Source organism: Cebus imitator, unplaced genomic scaffold (assembly GCF_001604975.1).
Source record: "Cebus imitator isolate Cc_AM_T3 unplaced genomic scaffold, Cebus_imitator-1.0 Scaffold113, whole genome shotgun sequence".
NCBI lineage: Eukaryota > Metazoa > Chordata > Mammalia > Primates > Cebidae > Cebus > Cebus imitator.
The window spans coordinates 1,764,091-1,779,696 of record NW_016107428.1 but is presented as its reverse complement, the minus strand read 5'-3'; positions in this window follow the sequence as shown (position 1 = coordinate 1,779,696).

Below are 15,606 nucleotides of genomic sequence, written 5' to 3'. Positions count from 1 at the left end.
TCTTTACTTCTGTATCATCAGGTTCAAGAACAATGCTTGACACATAATACGCATTCGGTCATTACTTTCCAATGATCAAACAAACAGATGGAGCAACAGTTTACTCAATGTCAAATAATAAATAAATGACAGAACCAGGATGCATATAAACACAGTTCTTCTGGAGACAAAGCCCGCCATTTTTATTCTCTATGTCATTACCTCCTAAATAACTCCTGGTTATGGATCTTCCCTCATCGTAAATCATATTCTCCAAATATTAAATCATCTCGTCTGCACAAGGCAAGCCCCGCCCTCCAGGTATGAGGAATTACTGCAAATTTTCATAATTAAAGTAGAGGCACATCATATGGGTGGACTGAGTTTTGGCAACAAAGACAAGTTCTCTGTAAACCCTGCTAATTTGCAACCCAGATTTGATAGTGCCAAATTAGTGCCTGCTTTGGCAGCACATATACTAAAATTGATAGTACCAAATTAACAAAGGGACACCTGCCTCTTCACTGGCACACTAAACTGTTATATCTTTGAATCTCCTGGGATAGGGCTGGGTTCAACTAGCATAAAACATGACCTCCAAGAAAAATGTAGGGAGGACTTCTGAGACTTTTATTTGATACAAGCTTGATATCATCTTAAAGTTTATTTTAATGTTAATAAAATAGTAACACAAGGACATCTTGAACTGTAAAAGGCTTACACATTCTTTTAAGTATTTAAACATTTTACAGTTCAAGAATGTGTCAAATTTAAAATACTATTGACATCTTACAGTATGCAGATAACATTTGGAGAACTGAATTTGTTCTGGCATACATACATGCATGCAAATATTTATTAAAGAACAATTATTTTCCAGGTGGCACTTCAGCACTGGAAAAGATATATAGTAGCAAGTACTATATTTCAAAAGGAATATTAACATGAAAGATCAATTTCATTGACCAAAACAATAATTTTCTGCTCCACAAGGCAAGAAACAAACACACAATTTGTTTGCTGTTTTAACGTTTCAAAGTTTCGAGATAGAATATATATTTCTGATACATAATACACTGATTTTGACAATAATTAGCCTTACAATGCTATTAGGAAGACTGCCAAGTCTTTTTACTACTCCAATTTGTTGATCTGAAAATTCATTAATTAAGAGCAAATGGGAAGATGAATCAGATTGCCCATATCTGTTTTCTAGGTTCAGATCTTCCACTGAATTCACTACTACTCATTCAACTTTAACAAAATCCTCTACTTCATGGACTACATAATTGCACCTGGATGACAACCTGATAACCCCTAAGCTCTTTTTTCATATTATCTTACTTCATACTCCAATTTACATCTGGTCTTCCAAATATAATAATACAGTTTCAGTTTGAGTTCCAAACCTCAAGGTCTTTCTTGTTTTCAATTTTCATTCCCATAGCCAGCCAACCAACCCATTGCTATCTATTTGGAAACTGAGATGCTCTGACATCTCAGTTCTTTATTTTTCCAGTGTTTACTTCTAATGCCATAATTATGTTTATAGACATACCATGCATTAAGTTTTGCCTATTGTGAATACATTCCCACATGAATTTTGAATTAGCATTTGTAGAACAGGTACAAACATCTTCTTGTTTTACATCACCTTTAAGAAATAAAATCATTTTTGCTATAAGGCATTCAAGATCGTTTGTGATCCAATCAAATGCTCCAACTTAACTTTGTAGTCCCATATTCCCTTCCTTTTCTGTGACTCCCTAACCTTATAATCTGAGCTCTACCCCAACTATACATTCAAGGTTTTTATTAATGCAACATTTTTTTTTTACTTTCTTCCTATGTATTTCTCTTAACGTGACACATCATTCTTCCAAGTCACTTCAGACTCAATTTTATTAACCTTACTCATTACTCAATACTAAGCCCTAATACTGCTTTCCTGATGCAACTTTGCATGAAGTACATAGGAAGAGCACTTTCATGACACACTGTATATTTGCCTATTATTACAGTTTCAATGCTTTATTATAAGGGTACCTTCTGCTTGTTTCTCTCACTAGGCTGAAAGGTCATTGAGGGTATATACCAAGTGTTACTTTCTTGTGATTCCACAAAAACATAAGAGAAAACATAGGACATGTAAAACACTCAACAAATATCAAAGCAGTAAATCAGATTTATTCTCATTCTTATTCTTCAAGTATCCACCCACTCCAGCAAATTCAATTTATGATTAATTTTAATTTAATATGTATTCAGAAAAGAAAATAAAACAGTACTAACTTTTTTTTTTGAGATGGAGTCTGGCTCTGTCATCCAGGCTAGAATGCAGTGGCACGATCTCGGCTCACTGCAACCTCCACCTCCCCAGTTCAAGCGATTCTCCTGCCTCAGCCTCCCAAGTAGCTGGGATTACAGGCACCTGCCACCATGCCCAGCTAATTTTTGTATCTTTAGTGGAGTCGAGGTTTCACTGTGTTGGCCAGGCTGGTCTTGAACTCCTGACCTTGTGATCCACCTGCCTCCGCCTCCCAAAGTGCTGGGATTACAAGCGTGAGCCACCGCGCCTGGCCAACAGTGCTCATTTTCTGTTTAACATTCCCTTCTCAGCTTTGTTCATGTTTCAAAAAGAAAGTCTCCACTGTGGGCACATTTTTATTACAGACAGATGTAAGTATAAAGCAACTCTGAAACTTAACTTCATAACAGACATATAATAGGCATGTGGTTTCATAAAAAGTTACCATTCTGAAGTAAGTCACTGCAAGAAAATAAAAGTATGAAAATAAAATCTGGCTTTGGGCAAAGTGAGATGAATCAGATTAACAACAGAATCATATTATATGCCATAAAGGCTTTATGTGCTATGAAATATAAAGGGTAATTCAATATTGTAAACTGACAAGGACAAAATATCAAAGAAACTCAAAAAATCTTTAAACTCTAAATATAAATTTGTTTTTGTATAAGGATTTTCATAAATATACCTCCAAAGAGATATCTAAGTGACTAAACTGTTTAGATGTCCTAGACATATAGTGTTTGGATGTTTGAGGCAAGAAGCCGCTGCTCACCTATCAGCTTTGACAGGAGCATGACTTTTTACCCCTTCATATAAAAATGTGGCCCTATTAGTCACCTGGATAAAGTTCCTCATTTTTCTTTTTACTCCATTAACAAAAAATATATCAATACAAATGCCTTAGGTAGTAAGGAGGGCTTTTCAAAATGGGTTCCCAGCAGTGTTGGGAGGCAACTCTCCAAGGCACTTCTATAATCTCCTGATAGAGTCTGTTCACAAAGATATTTACATAAGAAACAGCTTTGAAAACTAAAGATGGTGTTTCCCTCAAGTTCAGAATATAGACATGTTCCCTTACTAGGATAATAAATGTAATGCCTCTCTGTTGGCTAAGGTTGGGCAGACTTCCTTTATTTTAGATTGGGGCTTTCCTGAGTTCAAGCTCCTTGGCTGTGTCATAGATCAACTGTATGCATTATTCACCTGGGCCTGCTTCATATCATCTCTATGGGACTTGAGAATAAGGGAAACTGATAGAAACACAAAGCTCATAGTACATGCTGAGTCATGAATATTAAGCTGTTGAAATGCATTGGCTCATTGTTTCCTTACTGGAAAAATATATGCAAGCTTGGATATTGATCTAGCTGCAGTCAGCACAGCTTCTTAAGAACTCTTTGACCACTAGACAACTTTTCTCTGCTGGATTCATCTCATGACGCTCTCTACCTCACAGTCTATGCTCCAATATGAAGTTTTGGTAACATGCTATGGTTATACACTTCTTTCTGTTCCACCTGCTTAGCCTTGATTAACTTACCCAAAGAGTAAGTTTTATCATATTATCTACTCCCTGTGAAAATTTCCCTGAACATTTCCAGACACCAGGATTTAGTTAAGTCATGGGATTACATTGTGTCTTTTAGAGAATCTCCATTTTATATATTATTTTATTTTTATTATTTGCATTTAGGTATCATGCATGTATCAAAACTATTGAGCAAATGTTATGTGACTAATCAGGAATAGTCACCGTAGATAGAGATGGGTTGATAAAGAGTACAGATATGGTACCTGATCTCTGGAATCAGAAAGACAATTATAAGTGAGCAATGAAAATAAAATTTACGATCAATTCATAAGGTAAATAAAGGAATGTATGTCAGGTAGACCAAACAGAGTACAAGGCCCTCTCTTGAAAGTCTTTTCTGTGGAAAAGATGCTTCATTTGAAGTCTGAAGAGAAAGTAGCAGTATTTCATAGACCTGATAGCCACTCAATGTAGCTCACTATTTAACAAAGCATGGTATCCAGTTGACACAGTAAGTATATGAGGAATTCCTACTTCTCCTAAAAACCAAAGAAATTCCTCCATCTGCACCTGATAGCAAACCACTTGTGGTGTCTGCTTACTAGACATAAAGAACACGAACATTGCTCGCCTGCAAGATTGATCATCCATCTTGTCATCTGTCTTATATGATTTTTTTCTGAAAATTTTTCCACTGACAGGTAGCTTTCTGTCAATATCTTGATAAAAATTTATCAAATACTGTTGAATAGAACTGAAATACAGTCACAGAAAGTACATGAGGAATTATCTAGCTGAGTGTAAAATGATTTTATTTGATTACAATCTGGCCTATGCCTGAAATTTGATAAAGTATCGTTCAGTAAATCTAGAACCAAAAAGTAATAATCATTTTATTATTCGCTTTTGCAAAACTGACCTGGAAGTTTGTTCATATTACTTGAAGATGTGCAGTATGTGAAAAGCAGCCATTTTGGAATATGATAAATAACCAGATAAAGAAACTGTAATGTAATTGCTAATTTCATTTTCAGAATAATGGTTTTCACTGCATTTCAGTTTTCAATTAGACAAAATTGCCATGTCTTTTTTTTTTTTTTTTGCTGAAATCAAAGATATGTACCATATGCTACCAAATCGAAAAATTACCCATCTCTCATTTCTTAGCTTTCTTTGACAAGTCTAATTCATTAAGGTAAATACAAGCACAGAAAAATTGTGGTAGTTAAATATTTTATTTCTCTAATTCAGTCAAAATTGTTAATTTTTAAAAAATTTTGACACTATTTCCTCTAAATGTAACATGTTTGGGATAAATGAAATGTCAAGCAAAAATTAAATGCCTAAACTCTGTACTTCTCTATGTTTCTCAGTTTTTCTACTTCATATAAGACATCTCTGAGGTCCAAAGGACATCATCAAATTCCCTTAGAGCAACACTGAAAAGGGAATACATTACAAGAAAGGCAATTTAAGTCTCAACTTCAAGCATCTTTTGGTTTTATTAGCTGCAAGGCATTTAGTGGACATGCCAGAGTTCAGCATTCTCTTGGTATCTACCCCTGGGAATTCGTTCCAAATATCAAAATCTGAGGATGCTCACGTACCTCATATATAATTACATAGTATTTACAATCTATGCATATTCTCTGTATACTTTAAATCATTTCTAGTTTACTAATAATACCTAATATGTAAATGCTATATAAATTTACTATGTAAATGCTATGCTGTATTTTTTTGTATTTTTTTATTGTTTTTTTCCCCCAAATATTTTCCATTGGCAGTTGGTTGAATCCATGGATGCAGAACTCAAGAATACAAAGGACTGACTGTACTGTATATCATAAACAATAATCAGGATTGGGAGCCATCTTCTAGTAAAGGGTTGCTCTGATAATGTTAGGTTTGCTAGAGACCAAAGATAAAATAATCAGAATGGAGTCAAACTGATGAGAGCACAGGATTAATTTTTATTGCATGCTTTTTCTTCAGTTGTATACATATGTGCAAGACATTTTTGACTTACCCAGAGAATCGAACCCTGAGTTTGGACAGGACCTCCTATATTATGCTAAAAGGAATTACCTGAATATCTTCTCAGAAGCCACAGACAGAGATGTTTTAATAGAAGGATATGGTTCCATGAATGGGAGGGTCGGGGAATGGTTTTGGGATGATTTAAGTACATTACATTTACTGCACACTTTATTTCTATTATTATTACATTGTACTATATATGGATCCACAAGTGAGGTCCTCTCCCTGTTTGGCCACTGCCCAAGCCAGCACGTTCCACTCAGCTAGGATTTGCATGCACAGATGGGGTCACCAACTTGCTGCCTGGGTGCTTCCTGGGGAATTACGGACTTGCGCCTGCTCACATAGTTCAGAAAGAAGTGGGGCACTGGGCTATAAGCTCCAGCAGGCACTGCCCATCTGGCTTCCAATGGTGAGGGTGGATGGGGTCGCCCACCCTGCTGTCTAGTTGTTTCCAGGAACAATAGGAGGCTGTGGCTGCTGGCAGAGTTTAGTTAGAATGTGACCCCTTGGCCAGAAGCTCCAGCAGTCACTGAACATCTGGCTACCAGTGGCAGGTGTTTGCGAGGTCACTCACCCTGCCATCTGAGTGTTTTCCAGGACGATAGGGAACTGTGGCCACCAGCTAAGTTCAGATAGAAGCTGGATGATTAGGCAAAGAGCTGGCACTGAGCCTTGTCTAGTGAGGGAGTTGGAGCAATCTTACTGCTCCAAGGTTTCAGGACTGTGACCTCTACTGGGGCTATCACGCTGGTGCTGGTTTGTTCTGGGGTCCAAGGCTTGCAGGAGTTCCCGTGGACTTGAGAGTTGCCTCTGCAATATGTCCAAGTGGCTCTCTGCCTCAGTGAAGACATGCAGTGACTGGGTGCAAGGGAGGAGCAGGAGGATTATCTTGTTCCCAGTCTTGCACAGGTCACTGACGAGACTATGAATTCCCATGAAGACTCATACTCATTCACCCTTTCCCATGTTGGGGAGCTTCTCCTGGCTTGGCATTGATCCTAGATAGGCTGATGCCTGGCTTCACTCCTGTCTGCTGTCTGTGTCCTCTTGTTGCCTGGATAGACCCTGATGTGGTTTATTAGATAATCAATGTTTAAGGTTTGTGTTTACTTTCCCCTTTGCTTCTTCTCTGTGAGGGCACATGAACGGCTTTTAGTCTACCACCTTGTCCCCACCTCCTCCTAGGAATATTGCTAATTACACACACACACACACACACACACACACACACACACACACACAGAGTTAAATAAGATAAATAAGTATCTGTAAATACTGCTATATTTTATTCAAATTCTATTCCTGGGATTAAACATGAATAGATAATTCACATATTTTAAAATATATTATAATTGACTTTAAAACATTATTTTCTATTTCATCATTCATTAGCAGATTCTTCATATTTTATCTTAAAGGAGTCACTGTCACAGAGATAAAGAATGTTATATAGCCTGCCAAACAAAATAATCCCAGGTCCAGATGGGTTCACAGCTGAATTCTAGCAGACATAAAAAGAGGAACTGGTACCACTCCTTCTGAAACTATTCCAAATAATCCAAAAAGAGGGACTCTTTCCCAAATCATTTTATGAGATCAACATCATCCTGATACCAAAACCTGGCAGAGACTCAACAAGAAAATAAAACTTCAGGCAAATATCCATGATGAACATAGATATAAAAATCTTCAACAAAATACTGGCAAACCAATTGCAACAGCACATCAAAAAGCTTATCCATCAATCAAGTAGGCTTCATCCTGGGGATGCAAGGCTGTGTCAACATACATAAGTCTATAAACGTAATCCACCACATAAACAGAACAAAAGACAAAAACCACATGATTATCTCAACAGATGCAGAGAAGTCCTTCGACAAAATTCAACAGCCCTTTATGCTAAAAACTCTCAATAAACTGGGTATGGATGGAATGTATCTCAAAATAATAAAAGCTATTTATGACAAACCAACAGCCAATATCATACTGAATGGGCAAAAACTGGAAGCATTCTCTTTGAAATCTGGCACTAGACAAGGATGCCCTCTTTCTCCACTCCTATTCAATATAGTATTGAAAGTTCTAGCCAGAGAAATCAGGCAAGAAAAAGAAACAAAGCATATTCAACTGGGAAAGGAAGAAGTCAAATGTCTCTATTTGCCGGCGACATGATTGTATATTTAGAAGATCCCATCATCTCAGTCCAAAACCTCCTTAAACTGATAAGCAAATTCAGCAAAGTCTCTGGATACAAAATCAATGTGCAAAAATCACAAGCATTCCTATACACCAATAACAGACTTAAAAGAGAGCCAAATCAAGAATGAACTGCCATTCACAATTGATACAAAGAGAATAAAATACCCAGGAATACAACTAACAAAGGGTATAAAGGACCTCTTCAAGGAGAACTACAAACCACTGGTCAAGCAAATAAGAGAGAACACAAACAGTTGGAAAAATATTGCATGTTCATGATTAGGAAGAATCAATATTGTGAAAATGGCTATACTGCCCAAAGTAATTTATAGATTCAATGCTATCCCATCAAGCTACCTACAACCCTCTTCACAGAACTGGAAAAAAACCAGCTTAAACTTCATATGGAACCAAAAGAGAGCCCACATAGCCACAACAATTCTAAGCAAAAAGAACAAAGCTGGAGGCATCACACTACCTGACTTCAAACTATACTACAAGGCTACAGTAATCAAAACAGCATGGTACTGGTGCCAAAACAGAGATATAGACCAATGGAACAGAACAGAGGCTTCAGAGGCAACACCACACATCTACACCCATCTGATCTTCGAAAAACCTGACAAAAACAAGCAATGGGGAAAGGATTCCCTTTTAATAAATGGTGTTGGGAAAAATGGTTAGCCATGTGCAGAAAGCAGAAACTGGACTCCTTCCTGACACCTTACACTACAATTAACTCAAGATAGATTAAAGACGTAAACATAAGACCTAACACCATAAAAACCCAAGAAGAAAACCTAGGCAAAACCATTCAGGACATAGGCATAGGCAAGGACTTCATTACTAAAACACCAAAAGCATTGGCAACAAAAACCAAAATAGACAAATGGGATCTAATTAAACTCCAGAGCTTCTGCACAGCAAAAGAAACAATCATTATACTGAACCGGCAACCAACAGAATGGGAAAAAAATTTTGCAATCCACCCATCTGACAAAGGGCTAATATCCAGAATCTACAAAGAACTAAAACAGATTTACAAGAAAAAAACAAACCCATTCAAAAGTGTGCAAAGGATATGAGTAGACACTTTTCAAAAGAAGACAAATATGAGGCCAATAAACATGAAAAAATCCTCAACATCGCTGGTCATTAGAGAAATACAAATCAAAACCACATTGAGACACTATCTCACATCACTTAGAATGGCGATCTTAAAAAATATGGAGACAACAGATGCTGGAGAGGATGTGGAGAAACAGGAACACTTTTACACTGTTGGTGAGAGTATAAATTAGCTCAACCACTGTGGAAGACAGTGTGGCAATTCCTCAAGGACCTAGAAATAGAAATTCCATTTGACCCAGCAATCCCATTCCTGGGTATATATCCAAAGGATTATAAATCGTTCTATTATAGAGACACATGCACACGTATGTACATTTTGGCACTGTTTACAATAGCAAAGACCTGGAACCAACCCAAATGTCTAATGATGATAGACTGGACAAGGAAAATGTGGCACATATACACCATGGAATACTATGCAGCCATAAAAATCAATGAGTTCATGTCCTTTGTAGGGACAAGGATGAATCTGGAAACCATCATTCTTAGCAAACTGACATAAGCACAGAAAATCAAATATCACATATTCTCACTCATAGGTGGGTGTTGAACAATGAGAACACATGGACACAGGGAGGGGAGCATCACATACTGGGGTCTATTGAGTAGGACTAGGGGAGGGACAGCAGGGTGTAGGGAGTTGGAGAAGGATAACATGGAGAGAAATGCCAGATTTAGGTGACAGGGGGATGGAGGCAGCAAACCAGACTGCCATGTATATACCTATGCAACAATCCTTCATGTTCGGCACATTTACATTTACCCCAGAACCTAAAGTGCAATTAAAAAAAAAAAAAAAAGAATGTTAAGACCCTTAAAAATAACCTAGACTTGAAGAGGTTCCGTCACCATAATAAGTATAACTGTAGATAACAGAAAGGTTTGTTACAATAATTATAATTATCATTTGGATTTTATTGATTATATTAACTATGGGTTGTGTATGATGCTGGGGGCTTCACAAATTTATCTCTAATCCTCACAGAAAAGCTACTGGCTAAGTGAATAAAATTAAGAATTTAAAAATCTGTTAATTAAGGCTTAGAAAATTTAAGTAATTTATCAATGATGAGCCAGTTGGTGATGACAAAATCAGGTGCATATTTGCATTTCATCATTATTACACAGATTGTGGGAGACAGACAAATACATCAGCACAAATTCAATGCCATTTTGGAATACAGAATTCAGCATATTCCCCATCCTGTTTATAAGAAAGAAATTTCTGCTTTTTATATAGGATATATTATAGCACTTAACGATTAAAAAATATATAAACATCTATTTCCTTGTTATGTTTAATACTCAATCTAAGACTGAAACTGATGTATTATTTTTTCTTCCTTATTTTCCCAACCTATTTGAAAATGAACATTGAAATTTATTAAATAGCAATTTCAGTGATTGTGGGTTGAGTGGTGATTGAACTTTCTGGAGAATGAAGACAAACCCGTATGTCCGTGACTTAAGAGAATTATTTTAACCTGCTCAAAGCTAATCTACAAAAAGCAATAATCTCCTAGAAACCATCAGAATAAATGTCCTCTAAAATAACTGCATATGCACTTGATAACTTGTACTGGGCAGTATCTATTGTGAAGCAAATAATAATAATAAAGATGATTTGTCAGATTATACACTAATTTTAAATGAAGATGGTAAGAAATCCAATTCTATTTTCTCCCAAATGCCTAAAGCTAAACTCATGATTAAATCATTTTATTATCATCTAAGGTAATTTTTGAATTTCTTGTCAATATACACAAATGATAGTAGGGAAAATGCTTTCAGATAAAGAAGTGACATTGGCAGTGAGAACTAAACATTGATTCCTATTCATAAATTTTTATGTGAATTCATAGAATTGATTTTGTAATAGAATGATAAAAACAGTAATAGAAATCAGTAATATTGTCATTTTTAAAAAGAAATTTGTTTTTTGTGATCTAATCATGAAACTATGCTTCCAATCTAAATTTAAGTATTAAAAACAAAGAGTTTACTCTTTTATTTTCATTATGAAATCAATATGGTTCAGAAAATGCTGCTGAATAATCATTAATGTGCTCCCAATGTAGCTATGAGAACAGTGTGGAAAATCAGATACATGTTCTATAAATCTCTCCTATTGAGAGTGCTAAGCTGTAACTGCCAAAAGATGTCTTAAATTTTCAGCTGAAGAAATAATTTTAGCTTTTTAGGTCAATAAAAAGTCAGAAGTGGGGAAGAAATTTCCCCAAAGGTAAAAAGATAAAACTGAAAACAAATGGGCTCTAAATGTATGTATAATATAAATATATTTATAAATATAAATGTACACTCTATTGAATATACATTTATAATACTGAGGAAGAGAGCATTAAAATGTTTGAGGAAAACAATTCTCCCGTCAGGCTCTTGGGGTCCACACAGTCTCCAGAGTTAGAGAGCAATAGTTCCTACTGCACTTCCCAGAGACGTTTTCTGACAAAGCCAACTTGACTCTAATTTTTATTTATATATTTAATAGATTTATTAGCCATCTATCAAATGTCATGTTCTAGAACAAGTAAAGTAGGAATTGAAAAATAAATAAAACCTGAGCCCTAGCCTCCTGAAAGGCTCATAGTCCAACAGGCAAGACAGATATATAACATCAATCATTTGGAAGTGCTATAAGATTATGAACAGAAGATAAAAGACTGACACAAAAAAAGGGAGTGATTGGTTCTTCTGGTAGTAGAGAAAGGAAAGTGGTATATGTCTAGCACACATTTATAAATAGCTTCAGTTACTCATCAGAGAGTTCTCTGAGTAAGACAGGCCATCACCAACAACCATACATCACTTGATTTCTTTCTGCAGGAAAAAAAATCTCTCTTTACTCTGAACTCCCATAATGCTGCAGGAATAATTTAGTTCCTTGGATTTTTCATTCAGACTAGAAAATCCAATAGATGGGTTTAAAATCATTTGGAAAATACTTTGGTGAGATAATCAAAATGTTTCACAGAAATGATCTCATCAATAGTCACGCCATCTCTTTGAGGTAGACTTAAATATCCTATTTTAAAGGTAAAGAGAAATTAAGTGACCCGATTGGAGACAGTCTGTCTAAGGGGTCAGTTCTGTGCATGAGCAACTGCCCAACAACTTCATGACAGAGTGGAGTCAAAAGAACCTTCATAGTTTACACAGGTTACCTAATTACACTTATTAGTATATAATGGGGCTAGGATAAATTTAAATTGAAAAGTTTTTTTTTTTTCTAGATAGTTTATTCTTATTTTCTTGTCACCTTCTCAATTAACTGTAGGGATCAGCAAACAAATATAACAAAGTAACATTAAATATCAATAAAACAACTGCAGAAATTTTCATGTTGAAATTTAGATTTTATACTAATGTCATCCTCCACAACATTAAAATATAATGATATTAAAAATATATTTCCTAGGGTAGTAGTGATACTCCAAGGGCCTTGCTGCTCTCTGTGTGGGCAGAAGATAGCCATAGCACAGCTAGGCAAGCTGCCCAAGAAACAGAAGCTGAAGTTGTAGAATGATCATGGGCAAGAGGTTTTGAAATCTGCTCATGTTTGCCTAATAAATGCAACACCCACAGCAACTGAAATTCTTAAAATCTTAGTATTAACAGGTATTGATTCATTTACCATTATTGATGAAAATCAGGTCAGTACAGAAGGCAGTGGATGCATTACTTTTTCATTCAAATGAGCAGTATCACAAGAACTGAGCATGAGTTACCATGGAATTCTTGTAAATTAATAAAGATGCCTCTACAAGCTTTGTGGAAGAGTCTAGAAAACTTTCCAAATAGTGATCTTTGGTTTTTCTGTATTTTCACTATTCTGGTTGCAATTTGGCTTCCTGAAAGTACATTACAATGCTTCCTGATGTCCTCAGGAAATTTTCAACTCCCTCTTTTAAACTTTAGGACATACGGACTAACTGGCCATAGAAGGATCATTATAAAAGAATATACAATAATAGAATTTCATACAGATAATACATTAAAGATCTGTGACTGGATAAACTGTTTTCTGAGCTGAGATAATATTTCAGTCTTATGTTTTAGATCATATGGTAAAAGGAATCATAGCCATACCCCAAGGATTGTGATCACATATAAATATTTAGTAAAGTAGAATAGTAAAACAAATGGGTGAATATCTAAAATATATGAAGAAAAAGGGGACTTTAGAGATTTGGTTATACAAGAGATTCTAAATAATGCAAATAAGACTTCTGAAGATGAAAATAATTCTGAAGAAGCTATTAAAATATGAACATGGCAATAAATACTACTTAGATACCAAACAATATTTAAGAATATGTAATCATAATTTCTGAATAAATATCAGCAAACAGACTTCACCCTTTGGGGTTTTAGCTTATGCCTTAAAGGATTTTGTGGCCAAGGAAGTCAAGGAAATTTACCCATTCAAGCACAATTTCTGACATGATTGCAGATTTGAGAAAATATACAAATACACAAAATATTTACTGTGTAAAAGCAAATGAATATGTTTCTGCTTTGAATAATCATGTCCTCAAAATGCTGCAGTCCATACCAGGCGGCCAATGACATTTCAAAGAATTACAATTACTCTGTAACAATTCTTCATTTCTTAGTCTTAAGATGTGAATCTTTTACTAAAGAATATGGTTTAGATACAATTAACAAGAATAAACTATTTTCCAGCATGGTCATTACAGATAATGAAATAGAACTGTACTTAATACTATGGACTATCGATACATTTCATATGCAACATTACAGATGCCCACTGATATTTAACTATCACATTGAAGAAAATTTAGAAAAGTGAAAGTCTTGTTTTACTGGTTTCCTTCAGGAATACAGATTATCTATTCACTAATTTTGTCAAAATGAAGCTTCTGAGCCACACACAATTGATTCCTGAGAGGAGTTGCTACTCAAACGATTATCAAAATAGTCAATAAACAATTAGTAATTGTTAATGACACATTTATCGTGGCATGTCACAAACTTCAGCAACTTCTCAGTTGTAGAATAATAGTGTGTTAATGATTCAAACTGTAATTGCTCCAAGTAGTGCTCTAGTCTATACAATTCTGCTACAAGAGAGCTGTTAAATTGTTTCCTTATTAATATTTACTCACTTGTAAAAATAAAATCTATTTCAGATGATTCTGTTATCTAGTAATACTGAAAGGACTGGCACTGTCCTGTCGTTTATAATTATGTTTGTATCAACACTTTGGATGAAAATCTGAAGCCTGCTTTCCCAGGAAGGAAATTCAATTGTGGAGAAAAACACAAACAAACAAATATATATATATATATATATATATATATATATTTTTTTTTTTTTTTTTTTTTTCATTTAATCACTGTGTCTTTGCTTGAGTTTCTGGTTCTGATTATCACTAGATTTCCATCTTACACTTGGCTAGTTCCTCCTCACATCCTTGACATCTAAAAATTGGAGTGGCCCAGAGCTTAATTCCTGGACACTTTTCTCTCTTCTAGATGCCTCAATACCTTTGATGGTATAATCCAATTACTTCACTTTCAGTATCACCTTTAATCTAATAATGCAGATGTGTACTTAGTAGGCCCATTCTTCCTCCCTGAATCCTAGGCACACTTTACAACTGCCTACTTCTGGTGACTTTTGTACTGTGTCAATTTGGCTAAACTGGGATATAATTTCCCATAATTCTCTTCCCTGTGCATTTCCATGTTATGGTTGATCACACAAAAAATTTGAGAATCAGAAACAAAGCAGGGGTCATTAACATGGAATGTTGATACAGGGTACCAGGAGCTGCTGCAATTCATACACATTTTCACTAATCGACTGGCTCACCTTGCTAACGAAGAAGGTCACAGTATTTAGTCTCTCTGGCTGCCATTGAATTTTGTCTTTTAGCTCCTCTGGTTTGGGGTCAAATACATTGTGTATCTCTGGCAAAACAATTTAGCTTCTTCAGCAGGCCAATCCTCATCTTTGAGGGTAGAAGGAATAAGAGAAAAAGTTCCACTTTGCCATTGTAGATTATTCCATATTGTTTTTGTGGATTCATTTTCTATTGCTAACTCTGTGTTCACCATCTTTCTTCTTTCCAGCTGTCAGTCCTGCTGTCTAACAGTGATTTCAAGACCACCATCATATGCAAACGTAATAGCTTTCCAAAGAAATCTTCACCAGTTCCAACAATTTTGGAAGGTCTAATCTCTGTAATAAGTCCCTTCTACCATATCCTTCTTAGTGGATATGCTTCCTTGATTGAATCCTAAGGGACGTGCTTACTCGAGGCCTATTTGGCCTCTTGAATCACATTCACAACTGAATTCCTCATATTACTTCTATCACAAACTTGCTCTTCCCGTGTTCTCCAGCACATTAAAAGCAACTTTTTCC